Consider the following 23213-nt stretch of genomic DNA (forward strand, 5'->3'; position numbering starts at 1 on the left):
AATATCAGTGCAGCAAAGAGTGTTGAAAGTAGCCGGGTACGTGTACAATTCTTCAATTATATCTCCTCCAGACTGAAAGAGAGTATTACGAGCTACGATGAAGTTACCCAAGAGACGTATAAAGCTTGCAGCACCTGGTATTTCCAGGAGGTCACCCATCCAAGTACTGACCAGGACCTGCCCCGTTCAGCTTACGCGATCTGACGAGATCGAGCGCGTTCAGGACGGTGTGGACACAAGCCGAGAGGCCTGGCTGCATGATGTCTCTTAATGGTTGGCGGGTATTGACGGAACTTCCAGCAAAAAAAAAAAAAAAGAAAACGGAGGGAAAAATATCAGTGCAGCAAAGGATGTTGAAAGTAGCCAGGTACGTATACAATACTTCAAATATATCTCCTCCTGACTGAAAGAGAGTATCAAGAGCTACGATAAAGTTACCCAGCAGACGTAAAAAGCTGGCAGCACCTGGTATTTCCAGGAGATCTCCCATCCAAGTACTGACCAGGTCCTGCCCCGTTTCGTTTCCGAGATCTGACGAGATCGGGCGCGTTCAGGTCTGTGTGTCCGCAAGCCGAGATGCCTGGTTGCATGATGTCTCTTAAAGGCTGGCGGATATTGATGGAACTTCCAGAAAAAATAAAAAATAAAAATAAAAATGGCGGGAAAAATATCAGTGCAGCAAAGGGTGTTGAAAGTAGCCGGGTACGTGTACAATTCTTCAATTATATCTCCTCCAGACAGAAATAGAGTATTAAGAGCTACGATGAAGTTACCCAGGAGACGAAAAAGCTTGCAGCACCTGGTATTTCCAGGAGGTCACCCATCCAAGTACTGACGAGGCCCTGCACCGTTTAGCTTCCGAGATCTGATGAGATCGACCGCGTTCAGGACGGTGTGGCCGCAAGCCAAGCAGCCTGGCTGCATGATGTCTCTTAAAGGCTGGAGGGTATTGATGGAACTTCCAGCAAAAAAAAAAAAAGAAAAAAGAAAAATGGAGGGAAAAATATCTGTGCAGTAAAGGGTGTTGAAAGTAGCCGGGTACGTGTACAATTCTTCAATTAAATCTCCTCCAGACAGAAAGAGAGTATTAAAAGCTACGACGAAGTTCCCCAGGTGACGTAAATAGCTTGCAGCACCTGGTACTTCCAGGAGGTCTCCCATCCAAGTACTGACCAGGTCCTGCCCCGTTTAGTTTCCGAGATCTGACGAGATCGGGCGCGTTCAGGACGGTGTGGCCACAAGCCGAGACGCCTGGCTGCATGATGTCTCTTAAAGGCTGGCGGGTATTGACGGAATTTCCAGCATAAAAAAAAAATAAAAAAATAGAAAAATGGAGGGAAAAATATCAGTGCAGGAAAGGGTGTTGAAAGTAGCCGGGTACGTGTACAATTCTTCAATTATATCTCCTCCAGACTGAAAGAGAGTATTAAGAGCTACGATAAAGTTACCCAGGAGACGTAAAAGCTTGCAGCACCAGGTATTTCCAGGAGGTCTCACATTCAAGTACTGACCAGGTCCTGCCCCGTTTAGCTTCCGAGATCTGACGAGATCGGGCGCGTTCAAGATGGTGTGGCAGCAAGCCGAGATGCCTGGCTGCATGATGTCTCTTAAAGGCTGGCGGGTATTGACGGAATTTCCAGCAAAAAAAAAAAAAAAAGAAAAACGGAGGCAAAAATATCAGTGCAGCAAAGGGTGTTGAAAGTTGCCGGTTACGTGTACAATACTTCAATTATATCTCCTCCAGACAGAAAGAGAGTATTACGAGCTACGATAAAGTTACCCAGGAGAAGTAAAAAGCTTGCAGCACCTGGTATTTCCAGGAGGTCACCCATCCAAGTACAGACCAGGCACTGCCCCGTTTAGCTTCCGAGATCTGACGAGATCGGTCGCATTCAGGACGGTGTGGCCACAAGCCGAGACGCCTGGCTGCATGATGTCTCTTAAAGGTTGGCGGGTATTGACGGAACTTCCAGCAGAAAAAAAAAAAGAAAAAGAAAAATGGAGGCAAAAATATCAGTGCAGCAAAGGGTGTTGAAAGTTGCCGGGTACTCAATTATATCTCCTCCAGACAGAAAGAGAGTATTAAGAGCTACGATAAAGTTTCCCAGGAGAAGTAAAAAGCTTGCAGCACCTGGTATTTCCAGGAGGTCTCCCATCTAAATACTGACCAGGCCCTGCCCCGTTTAGCTTCCGAGATCTGACGAGATCGGGCGCATTCAGGACGGTGTGGCCACAAGCCGAGACGCCTGGCTGCATGATGTCTCTTAAAGGCTGGAGGGTATTGACGGAACTTCCAGCAAAAAAAAAAAGAAAAAAGAAAAATGGAGGGAAAAATATTTGTGCAGTAAAGGGTGTTGAAAGTAGCCGGGTACGTGTACAATTCTTCAATTAAATCTCCTCCCGACTGAAAGAGAGTATTAAGAGCTACGATGAAGTTACCCAGGAGACGTAAAAAGCTTGCAGCACCTGGTATTTCCAGGAGGTCAACCATCCAAGTACTGACCAGGCCCTGCCCCGTTTAGCTTCCGAGATCTGACGAGATTGGGGGCGTTTAGGACGGTGTGGCCGCAAGCCAAGAGGCCTGGCTGCATGATGTCTCTTAAAGGCTGGCGGGTATTGACGGAACTTCCAGCAAAAAAAAAAAAAAAAAGAAAAAAAGAAAAACGGAGGGAAAAAAATCAGTGCCGCAAAGGGTGTTGAAAGTAGCCAGGTACGTGTACAATTCTTCAATTAAATCTCCTCCAGACAGAAAGAGAGTATTAAAAGCTACGACGAAGTTCCCCAGGTGACGATAAAAGCTTGCAGCGCCTGGAATTTCCAGAAGGTCTCACATTCAAGTAATGACCAGGTCCTGCCCAGTTTAGCTTCCAAGAGCTGACGAGATGGGGCGCGTTCAGGACGGTGTGGCCGCAAGCCAAGACGCCTGGCTGCATGATGTCTCTTAAAGGTTGGCGGGTATTGACGGAACTTCCAGCAGAAAAAATAAATAATAATAAAAATAAAAAAATTGATGGAAAAATATCAGTGCAGCAAAGGGTGTTGACAGTAGCTGGGTACGTGTACAATACTTCAATTATATCTCCTCCAGACAGAAAGAGAGTATTAAGAGCTTCGATAAAGTTACCCAGGAGACGTAAAAGCTTGCAGCACCAGGTATTTCCAGGAGGTCTCACATTCAAGTACTGACCAGGTCTTGCCCCGTTTAGCTTCCGAGATCTGATGAGATCGGGCGCGTTCAGGACGGTGTGGCCGCAAACCTAAAGGCCTGGCTGCATGATGTCTCTAAAAGGCTGGCGGGTATTGACGGAACATCAAAGAAAAAAAAAAAAAAAAAAATAGAAAAATGGAGGGAAAAATATCAGTGCAGCAATGGGTGTTGAAAGTAGCCGGGTACGTGTACAATACTTCAATTATATCTCCTCCAGACAGAAAGAGAGTATTAAGAGCTACGATGAAGTTACCCAGGAGACGTAAAAGCTTGCAGCACCAGGTATTTCCAGGAGGTCTCACATTCAAGTACTGACCAGGTCCTGCCCCGTTTAGCTTCCGAGATCTGACGAGATCGGGCGCGTTCAGGACGGTGTGGCCGCAAGCCGAGATGCCTGGCTGCATGATGTCTCTTAATGGCTGGCGGGTATTGACGGAACTTCCAGCAAAAAAAAAAAAAAAAAAAAGAAATAGAAAAATGGAGGGAAAAATATCAGTGCAGTAATGGGTTTTGAAAGTAGCCGGGTACGTGTACAATTCTTCAATTATATCTCCTCCAGACAGAAAGACAGTATTAAGAGCTACGATGAAGTTACCCAGGAGACGTAAAAAGCTTGCAGCACCTGGCATTTCCAGGAGGTCACCCATCCAAGTACTGACCAGGCCCTGCCCCGTTTAAATTCCAAGATCTGATGAGATCGGGGGCGTTCAGGACGGTGTGGCTGCAAGCCAAGAGGCCGGGCTGCATGATGTCTCTTAATGGTTGGCGGGTTTTGACGGAACATCCAGCAAAAAAAAAAAAGAGAAATGGAGGGAGAAATACCAGTGCAGCAAAGGGTGTTGAAAGTAGCCGGGTACGTGTACAATTCTTCAATTATATCTCCTGCAGACAGAAAGAGAGTATTAAGAGCTACGATGAAGTTACCCAGGAGACGTAAAAAGCTTGCAGCACCTGGTATTTCTAGGAGGTCTCCCATCCAAGTACTGACCAGGCCCTGCCCCGTTTAGCTTCCGAGATCTGACGAGATCGGGCGCATTCAGGATGGTGTGGCCGCAAGCCGAGAGACCTGGCTGCATGATGTCTCTTAAAGGCTGGCGGGTATTGACGGAACTTCCAGCAAATAAAAAAAAAAAAAGAAAAAAAGAAAAATGGAGGGAAAAAAATTAGTGCCGCAAAGGGTGTTGAAAGTAGCCAGGTACGTGTGCAATTCTTCAATTAAATCTCCTCCAGACAGAAAGAGAGTATTAAAAGCTACGACGAAGTTCCCCAGGTGACGAAAAAAGCTTGCAGCACCTGGAATTTCCAGAAGGTCTCACATTCAAGTAATGACCAGGCCCTGCCCAGTTTAGCTTCCGAGAGCTGACGAGATGGGGCGCGTTCAGGACGGTGTGGCCGCAAGCCAAGATGCCTGGCTGCATGATGTCTCTTAAAGGTTGGCGGGTATTGACGGAACTTCCAGCAGAAAAAATAAATAATAATAAAAATAAAAAAATTGATGGAAAAATATCAGTGCAGCAAAGGGTGTTGACAGTAGCTGGGTACGTGTACAATACTTCAATTATATCTCCTCCAGACAGAAAGAGAGTATTAAGAGCTACGATAAAGTTACCCAGGAGACGTAAAAGCTTGCAGCACCAGGTATTTCCAGGAGGTCTCACATTCAAGTACTGACCAGGTCTTGCCCCATTTAGCTTCCGAGATCTGATGAGATCGGGCGCGTTCAGGACGGTGTGGCCGCAAACCTAGAGGCCTGGCTGCATGATGTCTCTTAAAGGTTGGCGGATATTGACGAACTTCCAGCAAAAAAAAAAAAGAAAAATGGAGGGAAAAATATCAGTGCAGCAAAGGCTGTTGAAAGTAGCCGTGTACGTGTACAATACTTCAATTATATCTCCTCCAGACAGAAAGAGAGTACAAAGAGCTACGATGAAGTTACCCAGGAGACAAAAAAGCTTGCAGCACCAGGTATTTCCAGGAGGTCACCCATCCAAGTACTGACCAGGCCCTGCCCCTTTTACCTTCCGAGATCTGACGATATCGGGCGCGTTCAGGACGGTGTGGCCGAAAGCCAAGAGGCCCTGCTGCATGATGTCTCTTTAGGCTGGTGGGTATTGACGGAACTTCCAGCAAAAAAAAAAAAAAAAAAAAGAAAAATGGAGGGAGAAATATCAGAGCAGCAAAGGCTGTTGAAAGTAGCCGGGTACGTGTACAATTCTTCAATAATATCTCCTCCAGACTGAAAGAGAGTATTAAGAGCTACGATGAAGTTAACCAGGAGACGTAAAAAGCTTGCAGCACCTGGTATTTCCAGGAGGTCACCCAACCAAGTACTGGCCAGACCCTGCCCCGTTTAGCTTCCGAGATATGATGAGATCAGGCGCGTTCAGGATGGTGTGGCCGCAAGCCAAGAGACCTGGCTGCATGATGTCTCTTAAAGGCTGGCAAGTATTGACGGAACTTCCAGCAAAAAAAAAAAAAAAAAAAAAATAGAAAAAGGGAGGGAAAAATATCAGTGCAGCACAGGGTGTTGAAAGTAGCCGGGTACATGTACAATTCTTCAATTATATCTCCTCCAGACAGATAGAGAGTATTAAGAGCTACGATAAAGTTACCCAGGAGACGTAAAAGCTTGCAGCACGAGGTATTTCCAGGAGGTCACACATCCAAGTACTGACCAGGCCCTGCCCCGTTTAGCTTCCGAAATCTGATATGATCGGGCGCGTTCAGGACGGTGTGACTACAAGCCAAGAGGCCTGGCTGCATGATGTCTCTTAAAGGCTGGCGGATATTGACGGAACTTCCAGCAAAAAAATAAAATAAAAAGAAAAATGGAGGGAAAAATATCAGTGCAGCAAAGGGTGTTGACAGTAGCTGGGTACGTGTACAATACTTCAATTATGTCTCCTCCAGACAGAAAGAGAGTATTAAGAGCTACGATGAAGTTACCCAGGAGACAAAAAAGCTTGCAGCACCAGGCATTTCCAGGAGGTCACCCATCCAAGTACTGACCAGGCCCTGCCCCTTTTACCTTCCGAGATCTTACGAGATCGGGCGCATTCAGGACGGTGTGGCCACAAGCCGAGAGGCCTGGCTGCATGATGTCTCTTAAAGGTTGGCGGATATTGACGAACTTCCAGCAAAAAAAAAAAAGAAAAATGGAGGGAAAAATATCAGTGCAGCAAAGGCTGTTGAAAGTAGCCGTGTACGTGTACAATTCTTCAATAATATCTCCTCCAGACTGAAAGAGAGTATTAAGAGCTACGATGAAGTTACCCAGGAGACGTAAAAAGCTTGCAGCACCTGGTATTTCCAGGAGGTCACCCAACCAAGTACTGGCCAGACCCTGCCCCGTTTAGCTTCCGAGATATGATGAGATCAGGCGCGTTCAGGACGGTGTGGCCGCAAGCCAAGAGACCAGGCTGCATGATGTCTCTTAAAGGATGGCGGGTAATGACGGAATTTCCAGAAAAAAAAAAAAAAAAAGAAAAATGGATGGAAAAATATCAGTGCAGCAAAGGATGTTGACAGTAGCTGGGTACGTGTACAGTACTTCAATTATATCTCCTGGAGACAGAAAGAGAGTTTTAAGAGCTACGATGAAGTTACCCAGGAGACGTAAAAAGCTTGCAGCACCTGGTATTTCCAGGAGGTCACACATCCAAGTACTGACCAGGCCCTGCCCCGTTTAGCTTCCGAAATCTGATATGATCGGGCGCGTTCAGGACGGTGTGACTACAAGCCAGGAGGCCTGGCTGCATGATGTCTCTTAAAGGCTGGCGGATATTGACGGAACTTCCAGAAAAAAAATAAAATAAAAAGAAAAATGGAGGGAAAAATATCAGTGCAGCAAAGGGTGTTGAAAGTAGCCTAGTACGTGTACAATTCTTCAATTATATCTCCTGGAGACAGAAAGAGAGTATTAAGAGCTACGATGAAGTTACCCAGGAGACGTAAAAAGCTTGCAGCACCTGGCATTTCCAGGAGGTCACCCATCCAAGTACTGACCAGGCCCTGCCCCGTTTAAATTCCAAGATCTGATGAGATCGGGGGCGCTCAGGACGGTGTGGCTGCAAGCCAAGAGGCCGGGCTGCATGATGTCTCTTAATGGTTGGCGGGTTTTGACGGAACATCCAGCAAAAAAAAAAAAGAGAAATGGAGGGAGAAATACCAGTGCAGCAAAGGGTGTTGAAAGTAGCCGGGTACGTGTACAATTCTTCAATTAAATCTCCTGCAGACAGAAAGAGAGTATTAAGAGCTACGATGAAGTTACCCAGGAGACGTAAAAAGCTTGCAGCACCTGGTATTTCTAGGAGGTCAGCCATCCAAGTACTGACCAGGCCCTGCCCCGTTTAGCTTCCGAGATCTTACGAGATCGGGCGCATTCAGGACGGTGTGGCCACAAGCCGAGAGGCCTGGCTGCATGATGTCTCTTAAAGGTTGGCGGGTATTGACGGAACTTCCAGCAAAAAAAAAAAAAAAAAAAAAAAGAAAAATGGATGGAAAAATATCAGTGCAGCAAAGGGTGTTGACAGTAGCTGGGTACGTGTACAATACTTCAATTATGTCTCCTCCAGACAGAAAGAGAGTATTAAGAGCTACAATGAAGTTACCCAGGAGACAAAAAAGCTTGCAGCACCAGGTATTTCCAGGAGGTCACCCATCCAAGTACTTACCAGGCCCTGCCCCTTTTACCTTCCGAGATCTTACGAGATCGGGCGCATTCAGGACGGTGTGGCCACAAGCCGAGAGGCCTGGCTGCATGATGTCTCTTAAAGGTTGGCGGATATTGACGAACTTCCAGCAAAAAAAAAAAAGAAAAATGGAGGGAAAAATATCAGTGCAGCAAAGGCTGTTGAAAGTAGCCGTGTACGTGTACAATACTTCAATTATATCTCCTCCAGACAGAAAGAGAGTACTAAGAGCTACGATGAAGTTACCCAGGAGACAAAAAAGCTTGCAGCACCAGGTATTTCCAGGAGGTCACCCATCCAAGTACTGACCAGGCCCTGCCCCTTTTACCTTCCGAGATCTGACGATATCGGGCGCGTTCAGGACGGTGTGGCCGAAAGCCAAGAGGCCCGGCTGCATGATGTCTCTTAAAGGTTGGCGGGTATTGATGGAACTTCCAGCAAAAAAAAAAAAAAAAAAAGAAAAATGGAGGGAGAAATATCAGTGCAGCAAATGCTGTTGAAAGTAGCCGGGTACGTGTACATTTCTTCAATAATATTTCCTCCAGACTGAAAGAGAGTATTAAGAGCTACGATGAAGTTACCCAGGAGACGTAAAAAGCTTGCAGCACCTGGTATTTCCAGGAGGTCACCCAACCAAGTACTGGCCAGACCCTGCCCCGTTTAGCTTCCGAGATATGATGAGATCAGGCGCGTTCAGGACGGTGTGGCCGCAAGCCAAGAGACCTGGCTGCATGCTGTCTCTTAAAGGCTGGCAAGTATTGACGGAACTTCCAGCAAAAAAAAAAAAAAAAAAAAATAGAAAAAGGGAGGGAAAAATATCAGTGCAGCAAAGGGTGTTGAAAGTAGCCGGGTACATGTACAATTCTTCAATTATATCTCCTCCAGACAGATAGAGAGTATTAAGAGCTATGATAAAGTTACCCAGGAGACGTAAAAGCTTGCAGCACTATGAATTTCCAGGCGGTCTCACATTCATGTACTAACCAGGTCCTGCCCCGTTTAGCTTCCGAGATCTGACGAGATCGGGCGCGTTCAGTATGGTGTGGCCGCAAGCCGAGATGCCTGGCTGCATGATGTCTCTTAAAGGATGGCGGGTATTGATGGAATTTCCTGCAAAAAAAAAAAAAAAAAAATAGAAAAATGGAGGGAAAAATATCAGTGCAGCAAAGGGTGTTGAAAGTAGCCGGGTACGTGTACAATTCTTCAATTAAATCTCCTGCAGACAGAAAGAGAGTATTAAGAGCTACGATGAAGTTACCCAGGAGACGTAAAAAGCTTGCAGCACCTGGTATTTCTAGGAGGTCAGCCATCCAAGTACTGACCAGGCCCTGCCCCGTTTAGCTTCCGAGATCTTACGAGATCGGGCGCATTCAGGACGGTGTGGCCACAAGCCGAGAGGCCTGGCTGCATGATGTCTCTTAAAGGTTGGCGGGTATTGACGGAACTTCCAGCAAAAAAAAAAAAAAAAAAAAAAAGAAAAATGGATGGAAAAATATCAGTGCAGCAAAGGGTGTTGACAGTAGCTGGGTACGTGTACAATACTTCAATTATGTCTCCTCCAGACAGAAAGAGAGTATTAAGAGCTACAATGAAGTTACCCAGGAGACAAAAAAGCTTGCAGCACCAGGTATTTCCAGGAGGTCACCCATCCAAGTACTTACCAGGCCCTGCCCCTTTTACCTTCCGAGATCTTACGAGATCGGGCGCATTCAGGACGGTGTGGCCACAAGCCGAGAGGCCTGGCTGCATGATGTCTCTTAAAGGTTGGCGGATATTGACGAACTTCCAGCAAAAAAAAAAAGAAAAATGGAGGGAAAAATATCAGTGCAGCAAAGGCTGTTGAAAGTAGCCGTGTACGTGTACAATACTTCAATTATATCTCCTCCAGACAGAAAGAGAGTACTAAGAGCTACGATGAAGTTACCCAGGAGACAAAAAAGCTTGCAGCACCAGGTATTTCCAGGAGGTCACCCATCCAAGTACTGACCAGGCCCTGCCCCTTTTACCTTCCGAGATCTGACGATATCGGGCGCGTTCAGGACGGTGTGGCCGAAAGCCAAGAGGCCCGGCTGCATGATGTCTCTTAAAGGTTGGCGGGTATTGATGGAACTTCCAGCAAAAAAAAAAAAAAAAAAAGAAAAATGGAGGGAGAAATATCAGTGCAGCAAATGCTGTTGAAAGTAGCCGGGTACGTGTACATTTCTTCAATAATATTTCCTCCAGACTGAAAGAGAGTATTAAGAGCTACGATGAAGTTACCCAGGAGACGTAAAAAGCTTGCAGCACCTGGTATTTCCAGGAGGTCACCCAACCAAGTACTGGCCAGACCCTGCCCCGTTTAGCTTCTGAGATATGATGAGATCAGGCGCGTTCAGGACGGTGTGGCCGCAAGCCAAGAGACCTGGCTGCATGCTGTCTCTTAAAGGCTGGCAAGTATTGACGGAACTTCCAGCAAAAAAAAAAAAAAAAAAAAATAGAAAAAGGGAGGGAAAAATATCAGTGCAGCAAAGGGTGTTGAAAGTAGCCGGGTACATGTACAATTCTTCAATTATATCTCCTCCAGACAGATAGAGAGTATTAAGAGCTATGATAAAGTTACCCAGGAGACGTAAAAGCTTGCAGCACTATGAATTTCCAGGCGGTCTCACATTCATGTACTAACCAGGTCCTGCCCCGTTTAGCTTCCGAGATCTGACGAGATCGGGCGCGTTCAGTATGGTGTGGCCGCAAGCCGAGATGCCTGGCTGCATGATGTCTCTTAAAGGATGGCGGGTATTGATGGAATTTCCTGCAAAAAAAAAAAAAAAAAAATAGAAAAATGGAGGGAAAAATATCAGTGCAGCAAAGGGTGTTGAAAGTAGCCGGGTACGTGTACAATTCTTCAATTATATCTCCTCCAGACAGATAGAGAGTATTAAGAGCTACGATAAAGTTACCCAGGAGACGTAAAAGCTTGCAGCACGAGGTATTTCAAGGAGGTCTCACATTGATGTACTGACCAGGTCCTGCCCCGTTTAGCTTCCGAGATCTGACGAGATCGGGCGCGTTCAGGACGGTGTGGCCGCAAGCCGAGAGGCCTGGCTGCATGATGTCTCTTAAAGGTTGGCGGGTATTGACGGAACTTCCAGCAAAAAATAAAATAAAAAGAAAAATGGAGGGAAAAATATCAGTGCAGCAAAGGGTGTTGAAAGTAGCTGGGTACGTGTACAATACTTCAATTATATCTCCTCCAGACAGATAGAGAGTATTAAGAGCTACCATGAAGTTACCCAGGAGACGTAAAAAGCTTGCAGCACCTGGTATTTCTAGGAGGTCTCCCATCCAAGTACTGACCAGGCCCTGCCCCGTTTAGCTTCTGAGATCTGACGAGATCGGGCGCATTCAGGACGGTGTGGCCACAAGCCGAAAGGCCTGGCTGCATGATGTCTCCTAAAGGTTGGCGGGTATTGACGGAACTTCCAGCAAAAAAAAAAAGAAAAAAGAAAAATGTAGGGAAAAATATCAGTGCAGCAAAGGGTTTTGAAAGTAGCCTAGTACGTGTACAATTCTTCAATTATATCTCCTCCAGACAAAAAGAGAGTATTAAGAGCTACGATGAAGTTACCCAGGAGACGTAAAAGGCTTGCAGCACCTGGTATTTCTAGGAGGACTCCCATCCAACTACTGACCAGGCCCTGCCCCGTTTAGCTTCCGAGATCTGACAAGATCGGGCGCATTCAGGACGGTGTGGCCGCAAGCCGAGAGGCCCAGCTGCATGATGTCTCTTTAAGGCTGGCGGGTATTGACGGAACTTCCAGCAAAAAAAAAAAGAAAAAAGAAAAATGTAGGGAAAAATATCAGTGCAGCAAAGGGTTTTGAAAGTAGCCGGGTACGTGTACAATTCTTCAATAATATCTCCTACAGACTGAAAGAGAGTATTAAGAGCTATGATGAAGTTACCCAGGAGACGTAAAAAGCTTGCAGCACCTGGTATTTCTAGGAGGTCTCCCATCCAAGTACTGACCAGGCCCTGACCCGTTAGCTTCCGAGATCTGACGAGATCGGGCGCGTTCAGGATGGTGTGGCCGCAAGCCAAGATGCCTGGCTGCATGACGTCTCTTAAAGGCTGGCGGGTATTGACGGAACTGCCAGCAAAAAAAAAAAAGAAAAATAGAGGGAAATATACCAGTGCAGCAAAGGGTGTTGAAAGTAGCCGGGTACGTGTACAATTCTTCAATTATATCTCCTGGAGAAAAAAAGAGAGTATTAAGAGCTACGATGAAGTTTCCCAGGAGACGTAAAAAGCTTGCAGCACCTGGTATTTCTAGGAGGTCTCCCATCCAAGTACTGACCAGGCCCTGCCCCGTTTAGCTTCCGAGATCTGACGAGATCGGGCGCATTCAGGACGGTGTGGCCACAAGCCGAAAGGCCTGGCTGCATGATGTCTCTTAAAGGTTGGCGGGTATTGACGGAACTTCCAGCAAAAATAAAAAATAAAAAAAGAAAAAAGAAAAATGGATGGAAAAATATCAGTGCAGCAAAGGGTGCTGACAGTAGCTGGATACGTGTACAATACTTCAATTATATCTCCTCCAGACAGAGAGAGAGTATTAAGAGCTACGATAAAGTTACCCAGGAGACGTAAAAGCTTGCAGAACTAGGTATTTCCAGGAGGTCTCACTTTCATGTACTGACCAGGTCCTGCCCCGTTTAGCTTCCGAGATCTGACGAGATCGGGCGCGTTCAGGATGGTGTGGCCGCAAGCCGAGATGCCTGGCTGCATGATGTCTCTTAAAGGCTGGCGGGTATTGACGGAACTGCCAGCAAAAAAAAAAAATAAAAATAGAGGGAAATATACCAGTGCAGCAAAGGGTGTTGAAAGTAGCCGGGTACGTGTACAATTCTTCAATTATATCTCCTGGAGACAGAAAGAGAGTATTAAGAGCTACGATGAAGTTACCCAGGAGACGTAAAAAGCTTGCAGCACCTGGTATTTCTAGGAGGTCTCCCATCCAAGTACTGACCAGGCCCTGTCCCGTTTAGCTTCCGAGATCTGACGAGATCGGGCGCGTTCAGGATGGTGTGGGCCCAAGCCAAGATGCCTGGCTGAATGATGTCTCTTAAAGGCTGGCGGGTATTGACGGAACTGCCAGCAAAAAAAAAAAGAAAAATAGAGGGAAATATACCAGTGCAGCAAAGGGTGTTGAAAGTAGCCGGGTACGTGTACAATTCTTCAAATATATCTCCTGGAGACAGAAAGAGAGTATTAAAAGCTACCATGAAGTTACCCAGGAGACGTAAAAAGCTTGCAGCACCTGGTATTTCTAGGAGGTCTCCCATCCAAGTACTGACCAGGCCCTGCCCCGTTTAGCTTCTGAGATCTGACGAGATCGGGCGCATTCAGGACGGTGTGGCCACAAGCCGAAAGGCCTGGCTGCATGATGTCTCTTAAAGGTTGGCGGGTATTGACGGAACTTCCAGCAAAAAAAAAAAAAAAAAAAAATAGAAAGATGGAGGGAAAAATATCAGTGCAGGAAAGGGTGTTGAAAGTAGCCGGGTACGTGTACAATTCTTCAATTATATCTCCTGCAGACTGAAAGAGAGTATTAAGAGCAACGATAAAGTTACCCAGGAGACGTAAAAGCTTGCAGCACCTGGTATTTCCAGGAGGTCTCACATTCAAGTACTGACCAGGTCCTGCCCCGTTAAGCTTCCGAGATCTGACGATATCATGCGCGTTCAGGACGGTGTGGCTGGAAGCCGAGAGGCCCGGCTGCATGATGTCTCTTTAAGGCTGGCGGGTATTGACGGAACTTCCAGCAAAAAAATAAAATAAAAAGAAAAATGGAGGGAAAAATATCAGTGCAGCAAAGGGTGTTGAAAGTAGCCTAGTACGTGTACAATTCTTCAATTATATCTCCTGGAGACAGAAAGAGAGTATTAAGAGCTACGATGAAGTTACCCAGGAGACGTAAAAGGCTTGCAGCACCTGGTATTTCTAGGAGGTCTCCCATCCAAGTACTGACCAGGCCCTGCCCCGTTTAGCTTCCGAGATCTGACGAGATCGGGCGCATTCAGGACGGTGTGGCCGCAAGCCGAGAGGCCTGGCTGCATGATGTCTCTTAAAGGTTGGCGGGTATTGACGGAACTTCCAGCAAAAAAAAAAAAAAAAAAGAAAAATGGATGGAAAAATATCAGTGCAGCAAAGGGTGTTGACAGTAGCTGGGTACGTGTACAATACTTCAATTATATCTCCTCCAGACAGATAGAGAGTATTAAGAGCTACGATAAAGTTACCCAGGAGACGTAAAAGCTTGCAGCACCAGGTATTTCCAGGAGGTCTCACATTCATGTACCGACCAGGTCCTGCCCCGTTTAGCTTCCAAGATCTGACGAGATCGGGCGAGTTCAGGATGGTGTGGCCGCAAGCCGAGATGCCTGGCTGCATGATGTCTCTTAAAGGCTGGCGGGTATTGACGGACTTTCCAGCAAAAAAAAAAAAAAAAAAAACGAAAAATGGAGGGAAAAATATCAGTGCAGCAAAGGGTGTTGAAAGTAGCCTAGTACGTGTACAATTCTTCAATTATATCTCCTGGAGACAGAAAGAGAGTATTAAGAGCTACGATGAAGTTACCCAGGAGACGTAAAAAGCTTGCAGCACCTGGTATTTCTAGGAGGTCACCCATCCAAGTACTGACCAGGCCCTGCCCCGTTTAGCTTCCGAGATCTGACGAGATCGGGCGCATTCAGGACGGTGTGGCCACAAGCCGAAAGTCCTGGCTGCGTGATGTCTCCTAAAGGTTGGCGGGTATTTACGGAACTTCCAGCAAAAAAAAAAAAAAATGGATGGAAAAATATCAGTGCAGCAAAGGGTGTTGACAGTAGCTGGGTACGTGTACAATACTTCAATTATATCTCCTCCAGACAGAAAGAGAGTATTAAGAGCTACGATGAAGTTACCCAGGAGACGTAAAAGGCTTGCAGCACCTGGTATTTCTAGGAGGTCTCCCATCCAACTACTGACCAGGCCCTGCCCCGTTTAGCTTCCGAGATCAGACGAGATCGGGCGCATTCAGGACGGTGTGGCCGCAAGCCGAGAGGCCCAGCTGCATGATGTCTCTTTAAGGCTGGCGGGTATTGACGGAACTTCCAGCAAAAAAAAAAAGAAAAAAGAAAAATGTAGGGAAAAATATCAGTGCAGCAAAGGGTTTTGAAAGTAGCCGGGTACGTGTACAATTCTTCAATAATATCTCCTACAGACTGAAAGAGAGTATTAAGAGCTATGATGAAGTTACCCAGGAGATGTAAAAAGCTTGCAGCACCTGGTATTTCTAGGAGGTCTCCCATCCAAGTACTGACCAGGCCCTGCCCCGTTAGCTTCCGAGATCTGACGAGATCGGGCGCGTTCAGGATGGTGTGGCCGCAAGCCGAGATGCCTGGCTGCATGACGTCTCTTAAAGGCTGGCGGGTATTGACGGAACTGCCAGCAAAAAAAAAAAAGAAAAATAGAGGGAAATATACCAGTGCAGCAAAGGGTGTTGAAAGTAGCCGGGTACGTGTACAATTCTTCAATTATATCTCCTGGAGAAAAAAAGAGAGTATTAAGAGCTACGATGAAGTTACCCAGGAGACGTAAAAAGCTTGCAGCACCTGGTATTTCTAGGAGGTCTCCCATCCAAGTACTGACCAGGCCCTGCCCCGTTTAGCTTCCGAGATCTGACGAGATCGGGCGCATTCAGGACAGTGTGGCCACAAGCCGAGAGGCCTGGCTGCATGATGTCTCTTAAAGGCTGGAGGGTATTGATGGAACTTCCAGCAAAATAAAAAAGAAAAAAGAAAAATGGAGGGAAAAATATCAGTGCAGCAAAAGGTGTTGAAAGTAGCCGGGTACGTGTAGAATTCTTCAATAATATCTCCTCCATACTGAAAGAGAGTACTAAGAGCTACGATGAAGTTACCCAGGAGACGAAAGAGCTTGCTGCACCTGGTATTTCCAGGAGGTCACCCATCCAAGTACTGACCAGGCCCTGCCCCGTTTAGCTTCCGAGATCTGACGAGATCGGGCGCGTTCAGGACGGTGTGGCTGCAAGCCAAAAAGCCTGGCTGCATGATGTCTCTTAAAGGCTGGTGGGTATTGACGGAACTTCCAGCAAAAAAAAAAAAAAAAAAAAAAAAAATGGAGGGAAAAATATCAGTGCAGCAAAGGGTGTTGAAAGTAGCCGGGTACGTGTACAATACTTCAATTATATCTCCTCCAGACAGAAAGAGAGTATTAAGAGCTACGATGAACTCACCTAAAGGATTATTAGGAACACCATACTAATACTGTGTTTGACCCCCTTTCGCCTTCAGAACTGCTTTAATTCTACGTGGCATTGATTCAACAAGGTGCTGAAAGCATTCTTTAGAAATGTTGGCCCATATTGATAGGATAGCATCTTGCAGTTGATGGAGATTTGTGGGATGCACATCCAGGGCACGAAGCTCCCGTTCCACCACATCCCAAAGATGCTCTATTGGGTTGAGATCTGGTGACTGTGGGGGCCAGTTTAGTACAGTGAACTCATTGTCATGTTCAAGAAACCAATTTGAAATGATTCGACCTTTGTGACATGGTGCATTATCCTGCTGGAAGTAGCCATCAGAGGATGGGTACATGGTGGTCAAAAAGGGATGGACATGGTCAGAAACAATGCTCAGGTAGGCCGTTGCATTTAAACGATGCCCAATTGGCACTAAGGGGCCTAAAGTGTGCCAAGAAGACATCCCCCACACCATTACACCACCATCACCAGCCTGCACAGTGGTAACAAGACATGATGGATCCATGTTCTCATTCTGTTTACGCCAAATTCTGACTCTACCATCTGAATGTCTCACCTCTTTTTCCTATTTGTAGTGGAGATGAGTGGTACCCAGTGGGGTCTTCTGCTGTTGTAGCCCATCCGCCTCAAGGTTGTACGTGTTGTGGCATCACAAATGCTTTGCTGCATACCTCGGTTGTAGCGAGTGGTTATTTCAGTCAAAGTTGCTCTTCTATCAGCTTGAATCGAGTCGGCCCATTCTCCTCTGAGCTCTAGCATCAACAAGGCATTGTCGCCCACAGGACTGCCGCATACTGGATGTTTTTCCCTTTTCACACCATTCTTTGTAAACCCTAGAAATGGTTGTGCGTGAAAATCCCAGTAACTGAGCAGATTGTGAAATACTCAGACCGGCCCGTCTGGCACCAACAACCATGCCACGCTCAAAATTGCTTAAATCACCTTTCATTCCCATTCAGACATTCAGTTTGGAGTTCAGGAGATTGTCTTGACCAGGACCACACCCCTAAATGCATTGAAGCAACTGCCATGTGATTGGTTGATTAGATAATTGCATTAATGAGAAATTGAACAGGTGTTCCTAATAATCCTTTAGGTGAGTGTATATGTATGTATGTGTATGTATGTCCAATTGCTTTGACAATACAAATGAAATGAATTGAGAGAGAGAGAGAGAGAGAGAGAGAGAGAGAGAGAGAGAGAGAGGGAGGAATATGAGCTCCTAAAAAACATTTGTTTTTATACATAAGCGGATTTAATTTGTGATTTACAAATGAATATATAGCACTATAAACATACACAGAAGACATGGAATAGAAATTCAGAAGAAAAAGTATTCAAAAAATAATAATTTTAAGAGAAACACAAAAATAAGAAAGCAGAGAGACAGTTCAGGAAGAAAAGTCAGAAAAGAAAAGCTGAAGACAAGAATTGGAGGTAAGAGACAAATAATTAAACAAAAAAATATGTATTAATAAAATAAATAAGCATTCTCAGTAGTTGACTCAGCCAATGAAAATGCAGAGCTCCGATTTGAATAGAGTGACAGTAGGAGAGAGCCCAACTGCCACTGAGACTGATAGAAATCTATCGAACAGCAGTCTGACTGCAGAGCTGCCTTTTGAAATCCGATACCCTGAAGACATTCGCTCTGCACAGGCTAAGAAGGACTACAAACAAGCTGTGATGAGAGCATCTCCTGAGACCCTCATCCTAGACTACACCGGTAAAGGAGAAAACAGGGTCAAGAACAATCTACTGTTCTACACCGCCTTTCACAAAACCCTGTGCCAGACATACCCCAATAACAACAAGAGGGGCATTAGCAGAGGCAGGCAGATCTCAGTGCTGGTAGAGAAAGACACAGACAGTGTGATGCTCACTTTTAATGTATACCACAACGGGACCATCATGGTGCAGGGCAGCGAGAGCAGCCTGGACCAATTAGCTCTCGGCTTCCACACCTCAAAGCAGCAGACTGAGGTAGAGAAACAAGAGCCAGAGCCGGCCACCCTGCAGTCTGCCCCCAGCCACACGGAGCCAGACAGTGCCCCATCTCCCACAGACTGCCCCCCTGTCTCCCCAAAACTCTCCAGCAACATTAAAACACTAAAGGAATGCCTATCAGTGCTGGAGCTGGAGTTTGCGGAGTTCAGGGAGCAGACCTTGAGCACCCTGGCCCAGACCTCCTTGTGCGATCAGCTCCGGGATGAGATGCACAGACTAAAGATGCAGCACAAGGCTGAAATCCATGAGCTGAGAGCAGCAGTGAGAGACCTGGAGGAGCAGAGCCAAACCCTGAGGACGGAGCTGCGCAGAGCGAGGGAGGAGCTGACCAGGACACCCCAGCACAGCCAGCTAAGGAGCCTGCAGAGCCAGCTGGAGGAGCTAAGAGAGGAGCTACACATCACTGGAGCACAGAGACTGCACTGCACTGACCCCACAACACCTCCAACCCCTGACGCACCCACTGATCCACCCACACTCCCCACCACTCCTGACACACCCACTATCACCAGACCTGCCACTAATACACAACCCCCTGAAACGCCACTCCCCCAAAACACACCCGCTGCCCCCACCACTCCCGACGCAAACCCGGAGTGGCAGGTCAACGCAGAGGTGGTCATTCTGAGCGAATCCAATGGGAAGTTCCTGGTTGAGAGGCGCCTCTTCCCTGGGCGAAAAGTGAAAAAGCTTTGGTGCTCCACAGCACAGAGAGCCCTGGAGCTGCTCTCCAAGAGGAGGCTTTGCCAAGTCAAACACATCCTCATCCACACCGGCACTAACGACCTGAGTGCCCGCAGGGGCGATGTGGCCTCAGCCCTGAGACAGGTAGCAACGAAAGCCACAGAGGAATTCCCAACTGCCAAAATTTCCATCTCCACACTGCTGCCCCGCACAGACGTGCCCCTGCACATCATCCAGGCCATCAACGCAGAAGTGTCCCGAAGATGTGCCCTCCTCCCCAACGTCCACCTGGCACACCACTGAGACATCCAGCCACATCACCTGTATGACCACGTCCACCTCAACAAGACGGGTGTGAGGATCATCTCAAAGGTCCTCAAGGACACAACCCTGGGCCGAAACCCCACACACCCCCACCTCGAGACCAGGAGCAACCCCCCCAGCCCCCGGCCACATCCCCAGCCACCGGCTCCACCCCAGCCCCAGCCCCTGAGGGCCCGTCCAGCACAGCAGAGCGGACAGCCGGGGACCAGCACAGCCACACAGCCACGCAGCAGCGGCTTCCAGAGCCTGGAGGCCCGATGCTGCCCAGCTGGCCCAGATAAGGCAACTCCTCAGTGTCATCTGTACCACACTGCTGAGTTAACTGAGCCTCAACACACATATATATGGTTGTGGAGATGGAGAGTAAGAAAAAATGTGATTTAATTATTCTGATATTTTGATGCAAAGATAAAATCTTTGAGTGATTATTATGTATATCCATATATAATTATTAATAGTAATATAATATCAGTTGTAGACCACAAATTAAACTTTCTTATGTAGAAGAGACAAGTATAATAAAATATATTAACATGTCCTTTAAAATAAGCAGTTGGAATATGCAGGGTTTACGCTCCTCAACTTTTGGAATGAAGAGCACAGGCCCTGAACTGATCAACACTGTAAATAGTTCAGATGTTTTCATTCTTGTAGAGACTTGGTGCTGTGCAGATATGTCTATACACTGGATGGATACAATGGATACAGGGAGCTGATTGTGCCCTCCTATAAAAAACCCAAAGTCAGGTGTGGCAGGGCCTCGTGGGGGATTATCGTGTGGTACAGGGAGGAGCTCCGAGCAGCCCTATGCCCAGTACAGAGAGGAGACACACACCTGTGGATGAAAATCAGAAAAGACACCCTACAAAATAACACAGATATATACCTATGTGCAATTTATATGCCACCCGCAGACTCCCCCTACTATAATGAGGAAGGCTTTCATGAGCTTCAAAACGAAATCTGCCACTTCCAGACCCTGGGCTCTGTACTGCTGTGTGGCGATCTCAATGCCAGGACTGGCAGAGAGATGGACTACATCAATACAGAGGGGAACACACACCTGTTCGGAGACTCCCCGCTGTGCCACACACACACCTCCACACTGACACAGCCACGACAGCGTGGTAAACAAGAGCAGGAAGCAGGTAGTGCGCCTATGTAAAAGCCTGGGTCTATATATCATCAATGGCAGGACCAGGGGGTACTCTCTGGGGAGATTCACATACTGCTCGGCTCTGGGCAGCAGTGTGGTGGACTACGCCATAACTGACCTGGACCCACAAGCCAACAATGCGTTTATAGTCAGACAACAATCTCCACTATCAGACCACAGCCAAATAACACTTTACCTAAAAAGATCAGCGCAGCCACAAGTCAGAGCCAAACTTCCCACAAAACTGGTCTCCCTGCCACCCAGTTAGAGATGGTCAGAGCCCAGCACAGAGAACTACACAAGAGCCCTGAATAGTGATGAGATTGAAAACATGTTAGACAGATATCAATCCTCACACTATCAAATAAACCAAAACGGAATAAACTCAGCCACCAAAACACTGAATGAAATATTTGAGAGACTGGCTTTAAAATCAAACATTAAAACAATTAAAAACCAAAATATGAAATCGTCTAAAAGAAAAAAAGAACAGTGGTGTGACCAGGAGTGTGAAACTTCTAGGAAACACCTGAGACATCTCTCCAACACTAAACACAGAGAGCCCGACAACCAGGAGGCTCGCCTCAGCTACTGCCAGGCCCTGCGGCACTACAAGCAACTCCTCAGTAAGAAAAAAGACCACTATATGGGCAGAATAAATACCCCAAAAACAAAAAATGAAATACCAATTCAAAATGGAGAAATCTGGAAAACACACTTTGAAAAACTTTACCAAAATGTTGAAAACAATCCAAAGCCAGAACAGGTTAAAATATTAAAAAACCTAAATAAATTGGAAGAAATCATTAAGAATAACCAAAATCCCTTAGATAACCCATTTACAATACAGGAACTAAAACATCAACTCAAAATCCTCAAACCCAGGAAAGCCAGCGGCCCCGACAGCATCAGCCCTGAGATGCTGAAGCACAGCAGCCCGCAGCTGCAGGAGGCTCTGCTCAAACTCTTTAACCTGGTGCTGAGAGCCGGGTGTTTCCCTGAGGTCGGGAATCAAGGATTGATCACCCCGATTTTTAAAAGTGGAGACAAATTAGACCCCAATAACTACTGGGGCAGCTGTGTGAGCAGTAACCTGGGGAAGGTGTTCTGCAGTATCATCAACGCCCAGATACTGGCCTTCCTTACCAAGCACAGTGTCCTGAATAAGAGTCAGATTGGCTTCCTACCAAAACACCGCACAACCGATCATATTTACACTCTACACACCCTCATAAATAAATATACCCAAAACAATAAAGGAAAAATATTTGCCTGTTTTGTAGACTTTAGAAAGGCATTTGACTCAATCTGGCACAAGGGATTATTTTATAAACTTCTACAGAGTGGTGTAGGGGGTAAAGTTTATGACATCATTAAATCAATGTATTCTGAAAACAAATGCGGAGTTCAAATTGGCAACTCAAGAACAGAGTTCTTCACTCAGGGGCGGGGAGTGAGACAGGGCTGCAGTCTGAGTCCAACACTGTTCAACATCTACATCATCGAGTTGGCCACAGTGTTGGAGCAGTCTGACGCCCGCAGCCTAACTCTCCATGACACAGAGATCAAGTTCCTGCTCTACGCAGACGACCTGGTGCTGCTGTCGCCCACAGAGCAGGGGCTTCAGCAGAACCTGGCGCTGCTAGAGCAGTACTGTCAGAAATGGGCCCTGGCAGTCAATCTGGACAAGACCAGAGTTATGGTTTTCCAGAAAAAAGCCCCATCTCAGGGAAACAGGTACCGCTTCACTCTGGGCAGCACTGGATTAGAGCACTGCACCAGATACAACTACCTTGGCCTGACCATCAGTGCGTCAGGGAGCTTCAGCCTGGCTATAAACGCATTAAAAGACAAGGCACGCCGGGCATTTTATGCCATAAAGACACAATTTGGGAAAACAACAATACCAATAACTATTTGGATTAAAATATTAAACTCCATCATCCAACCAATCCTGCTATATGGGAGCAAAGTGTGGGGTCCCCTCATGAACCTCAATAACAACAATTGGGACAAAAGCCCCATGGAAATATTCCACCTAGAATTTAATAAAAACATCTTACACGTACACAGAAACGCCCCCACGGCTCTGAGGCTCACAGAGCCCGAACACACAATGACCAAAACAACAACAATTGGGAAAATTGACATGTACCTGAAAAGCAAATACACAAAAGATTAGAGACACGAATTAGAATTACAAAACAAATTGGAATGCTACCGGGCCCTGAATAGAAACATTACATTGGCTGAATACTTAAAAATCCAAAATATAAAAGAGAGACAAAATCTAACTAAATACAGGCTCAGTGACCACAGCCTCGCCATTGAAAAAGGCCGCTACAGAAAATTCTGGGTTGCCAGAGAAGAGCGGCTGTGCAGCCAGTGTGACCTAGGGGAGGTCGAAACACAGGCGCATTTCCTGCTGTCCTGCCCTAAATACACAAAAATCAGGGAGACATACTTTAAAATATTAAAAATGCATATCCCTGAGTTCAGCATGATCCCCGATTGCTGCAAACTCCCCGTCCTGCTGGGAGAGGAGGAGCGCACTGCCTTCTTAGCAGCGCAATATGTATCCACCTGCCACAGCCTGCGAGACAGTGTGTAGACACCAGCCTGTGGCACTCCATTTGCAAAACAAAATAAAAACAGTGATTTTTCTGATGTCATGACACAAATTTTGATACAAACAACAAATATGGTTTATATCCTACTTAATTTTATTTCAATGTGTACTATATTTGTTCCACTGAATCTTGTATTGCAATGTTTTGTCTTGATTGATAGAACATTTGTATCTGCTTTGGCAATATTGTGATAGATCATGCCAATAAAGC

General features: G+C 46.3%; 10 non-coding genes and 37 pseudogenes across 10 annotated transcripts; all 47 read right to left on the minus strand.

Moving 5' to 3' along the window:
- Positions 1–122: 122 nt before the first annotated feature.
- On the minus strand, positions 123–241 carry LOC136729078 (uncharacterized; annotated as a pseudogene).
- A 212-nt stretch (positions 242–453) lies between these two features.
- On the minus strand, positions 454–572 carry LOC136729160 (uncharacterized; annotated as a pseudogene).
- Positions 573–787: 215 nt separating this feature from the next.
- Positions 788–906, minus strand: LOC136729746 (uncharacterized; annotated as a pseudogene).
- A 218-nt stretch (positions 907–1124) lies between these two features.
- Positions 1125–1243, minus strand: LOC136729490 (uncharacterized; annotated as a pseudogene).
- Positions 1244–1462: 219 nt separating this feature from the next.
- Positions 1463–1581, minus strand: LOC136729712 (uncharacterized; annotated as a pseudogene).
- Positions 1582–1795: 214 nt separating this feature from the next.
- Positions 1796–1914, minus strand: LOC136729607 (uncharacterized; annotated as a pseudogene).
- A 205-nt stretch (positions 1915–2119) lies between these two features.
- On the minus strand, positions 2120–2238 carry LOC136728849 (5S ribosomal RNA). Its single transcript, XR_010808822.1, has one exon. It is a non-coding gene; the product is annotated as a 5S ribosomal RNA (ribosomal RNA).
- Positions 2239–2454: 216 nt separating this feature from the next.
- On the minus strand, positions 2455–2573 carry LOC136729577 (uncharacterized; annotated as a pseudogene).
- Positions 2574–2796: 223 nt separating this feature from the next.
- Positions 2797–2915, minus strand: LOC136729184 (uncharacterized; annotated as a pseudogene).
- A 223-nt stretch (positions 2916–3138) lies between these two features.
- On the minus strand, positions 3139–3257 carry LOC136729709 (uncharacterized; annotated as a pseudogene).
- Positions 3258–3475: 218 nt separating this feature from the next.
- Positions 3476–3594, minus strand: LOC136729506 (uncharacterized; annotated as a pseudogene).
- Positions 3595–3818: 224 nt separating this feature from the next.
- On the minus strand, positions 3819–3937 carry LOC136729451 (uncharacterized; annotated as a pseudogene).
- Positions 3938–4147: 210 nt separating this feature from the next.
- On the minus strand, positions 4148–4266 carry LOC136729408 (5S ribosomal RNA). The gene has a single exon (XR_010809007.1). It is a non-coding gene; the product is annotated as a 5S ribosomal RNA (ribosomal RNA).
- A 223-nt stretch (positions 4267–4489) lies between these two features.
- LOC136729144 (uncharacterized) lies at positions 4490–4608 on the minus strand (annotated as a pseudogene).
- A 223-nt stretch (positions 4609–4831) lies between these two features.
- LOC136728865 (uncharacterized) lies at positions 4832–4950 on the minus strand (annotated as a pseudogene).
- Positions 4951–5158: 208 nt separating this feature from the next.
- On the minus strand, positions 5159–5277 carry LOC136728923 (uncharacterized; annotated as a pseudogene).
- Positions 5278–5494: 217 nt separating this feature from the next.
- Positions 5495–5613, minus strand: LOC136729637 (uncharacterized; annotated as a pseudogene).
- Positions 5614–5834: 221 nt separating this feature from the next.
- On the minus strand, positions 5835–5953 carry LOC136729029 (uncharacterized; annotated as a pseudogene).
- A 215-nt stretch (positions 5954–6168) lies between these two features.
- Positions 6169–6287, minus strand: LOC136729526 (uncharacterized; annotated as a pseudogene).
- A 209-nt stretch (positions 6288–6496) lies between these two features.
- LOC136729650 (uncharacterized) lies at positions 6497–6615 on the minus strand (annotated as a pseudogene).
- A 214-nt stretch (positions 6616–6829) lies between these two features.
- LOC136729745 (uncharacterized) lies at positions 6830–6948 on the minus strand (annotated as a pseudogene).
- Positions 6949–7164: 216 nt separating this feature from the next.
- LOC136729529 (uncharacterized) lies at positions 7165–7283 on the minus strand (annotated as a pseudogene).
- A 210-nt stretch (positions 7284–7493) lies between these two features.
- On the minus strand, positions 7494–7612 carry LOC136729445 (uncharacterized; annotated as a pseudogene).
- Positions 7613–7832: 220 nt separating this feature from the next.
- On the minus strand, positions 7833–7951 carry LOC136729436 (uncharacterized; annotated as a pseudogene).
- Positions 7952–8159: 208 nt separating this feature from the next.
- LOC136728924 (uncharacterized) lies at positions 8160–8278 on the minus strand (annotated as a pseudogene).
- Positions 8279–8495: 217 nt separating this feature from the next.
- LOC136729651 (uncharacterized) lies at positions 8496–8614 on the minus strand (annotated as a pseudogene).
- A 220-nt stretch (positions 8615–8834) lies between these two features.
- On the minus strand, positions 8835–8953 carry LOC136729145 (uncharacterized; annotated as a pseudogene).
- A 219-nt stretch (positions 8954–9172) lies between these two features.
- On the minus strand, positions 9173–9291 carry LOC136729446 (uncharacterized; annotated as a pseudogene).
- Positions 9292–9511: 220 nt separating this feature from the next.
- On the minus strand, positions 9512–9630 carry LOC136729438 (uncharacterized; annotated as a pseudogene).
- A 207-nt stretch (positions 9631–9837) lies between these two features.
- LOC136728925 (uncharacterized) lies at positions 9838–9956 on the minus strand (annotated as a pseudogene).
- Positions 9957–10173: 217 nt separating this feature from the next.
- LOC136729551 (uncharacterized) lies at positions 10174–10292 on the minus strand (annotated as a pseudogene).
- Positions 10293–10512: 220 nt separating this feature from the next.
- Positions 10513–10631, minus strand: LOC136729146 (uncharacterized; annotated as a pseudogene).
- Positions 10632–10849: 218 nt separating this feature from the next.
- Positions 10850–10968, minus strand: LOC136729084 (uncharacterized; annotated as a pseudogene).
- Positions 10969–11183: 215 nt separating this feature from the next.
- Positions 11184–11302, minus strand: LOC136729403 (5S ribosomal RNA). The gene has a single exon (XR_010809003.1). It is a non-coding gene; the product is annotated as a 5S ribosomal RNA (ribosomal RNA).
- A 216-nt stretch (positions 11303–11518) lies between these two features.
- LOC136729465 (uncharacterized) lies at positions 11519–11637 on the minus strand (annotated as a pseudogene).
- A 216-nt stretch (positions 11638–11853) lies between these two features.
- On the minus strand, positions 11854–11971 carry LOC136729469 (uncharacterized; annotated as a pseudogene).
- A 210-nt stretch (positions 11972–12181) lies between these two features.
- Positions 12182–12300, minus strand: LOC136729199 (5S ribosomal RNA). Its single transcript, XR_010808853.1, has one exon. It is a non-coding gene; the product is annotated as a 5S ribosomal RNA (ribosomal RNA).
- A 224-nt stretch (positions 12301–12524) lies between these two features.
- Positions 12525–12643, minus strand: LOC136729141 (uncharacterized; annotated as a pseudogene).
- A 210-nt stretch (positions 12644–12853) lies between these two features.
- LOC136729455 (uncharacterized) lies at positions 12854–12972 on the minus strand (annotated as a pseudogene).
- A 209-nt stretch (positions 12973–13181) lies between these two features.
- LOC136729405 (5S ribosomal RNA) lies at positions 13182–13300 on the minus strand. The gene has a single exon (XR_010809004.1). It is a non-coding gene; the product is annotated as a 5S ribosomal RNA (ribosomal RNA).
- A 555-nt stretch (positions 13301–13855) lies between these two features.
- On the minus strand, positions 13856–13974 carry LOC136729358 (5S ribosomal RNA). The gene has a single exon (XR_010808963.1). It is a non-coding gene; the product is annotated as a 5S ribosomal RNA (ribosomal RNA).
- Positions 13975–14189: 215 nt separating this feature from the next.
- LOC136729062 (uncharacterized) lies at positions 14190–14308 on the minus strand (annotated as a pseudogene).
- A 219-nt stretch (positions 14309–14527) lies between these two features.
- LOC136728794 (5S ribosomal RNA) lies at positions 14528–14646 on the minus strand. The gene has a single exon (XR_010808817.1). It is a non-coding gene; the product is annotated as a 5S ribosomal RNA (ribosomal RNA).
- Positions 14647–14853: 207 nt separating this feature from the next.
- On the minus strand, positions 14854–14972 carry LOC136728856 (5S ribosomal RNA). Its single transcript, XR_010808823.1, has one exon. It is a non-coding gene; the product is annotated as a 5S ribosomal RNA (ribosomal RNA).
- Positions 14973–15188: 216 nt separating this feature from the next.
- On the minus strand, positions 15189–15306 carry LOC136729431 (uncharacterized; annotated as a pseudogene).
- A 210-nt stretch (positions 15307–15516) lies between these two features.
- Positions 15517–15635, minus strand: LOC136729341 (5S ribosomal RNA). Its single transcript, XR_010808947.1, has one exon. It is a non-coding gene; the product is annotated as a 5S ribosomal RNA (ribosomal RNA).
- A 215-nt stretch (positions 15636–15850) lies between these two features.
- LOC136728954 (5S ribosomal RNA) lies at positions 15851–15969 on the minus strand. Its single transcript, XR_010808831.1, has one exon. It is a non-coding gene; the product is annotated as a 5S ribosomal RNA (ribosomal RNA).
- Positions 15970–23213: the final 7244 nt, after the last annotated feature.

Source organism: Amia ocellicauda, unplaced genomic scaffold (genome assembly GCF_036373705.1).
Source record: "Amia ocellicauda isolate fAmiCal2 unplaced genomic scaffold, fAmiCal2.hap1 HAP1_SCAFFOLD_30, whole genome shotgun sequence".
In the NCBI taxonomy this organism is placed as follows: domain Eukaryota; kingdom Metazoa; phylum Chordata; class Actinopteri; order Amiiformes; family Amiidae; genus Amia; species Amia ocellicauda.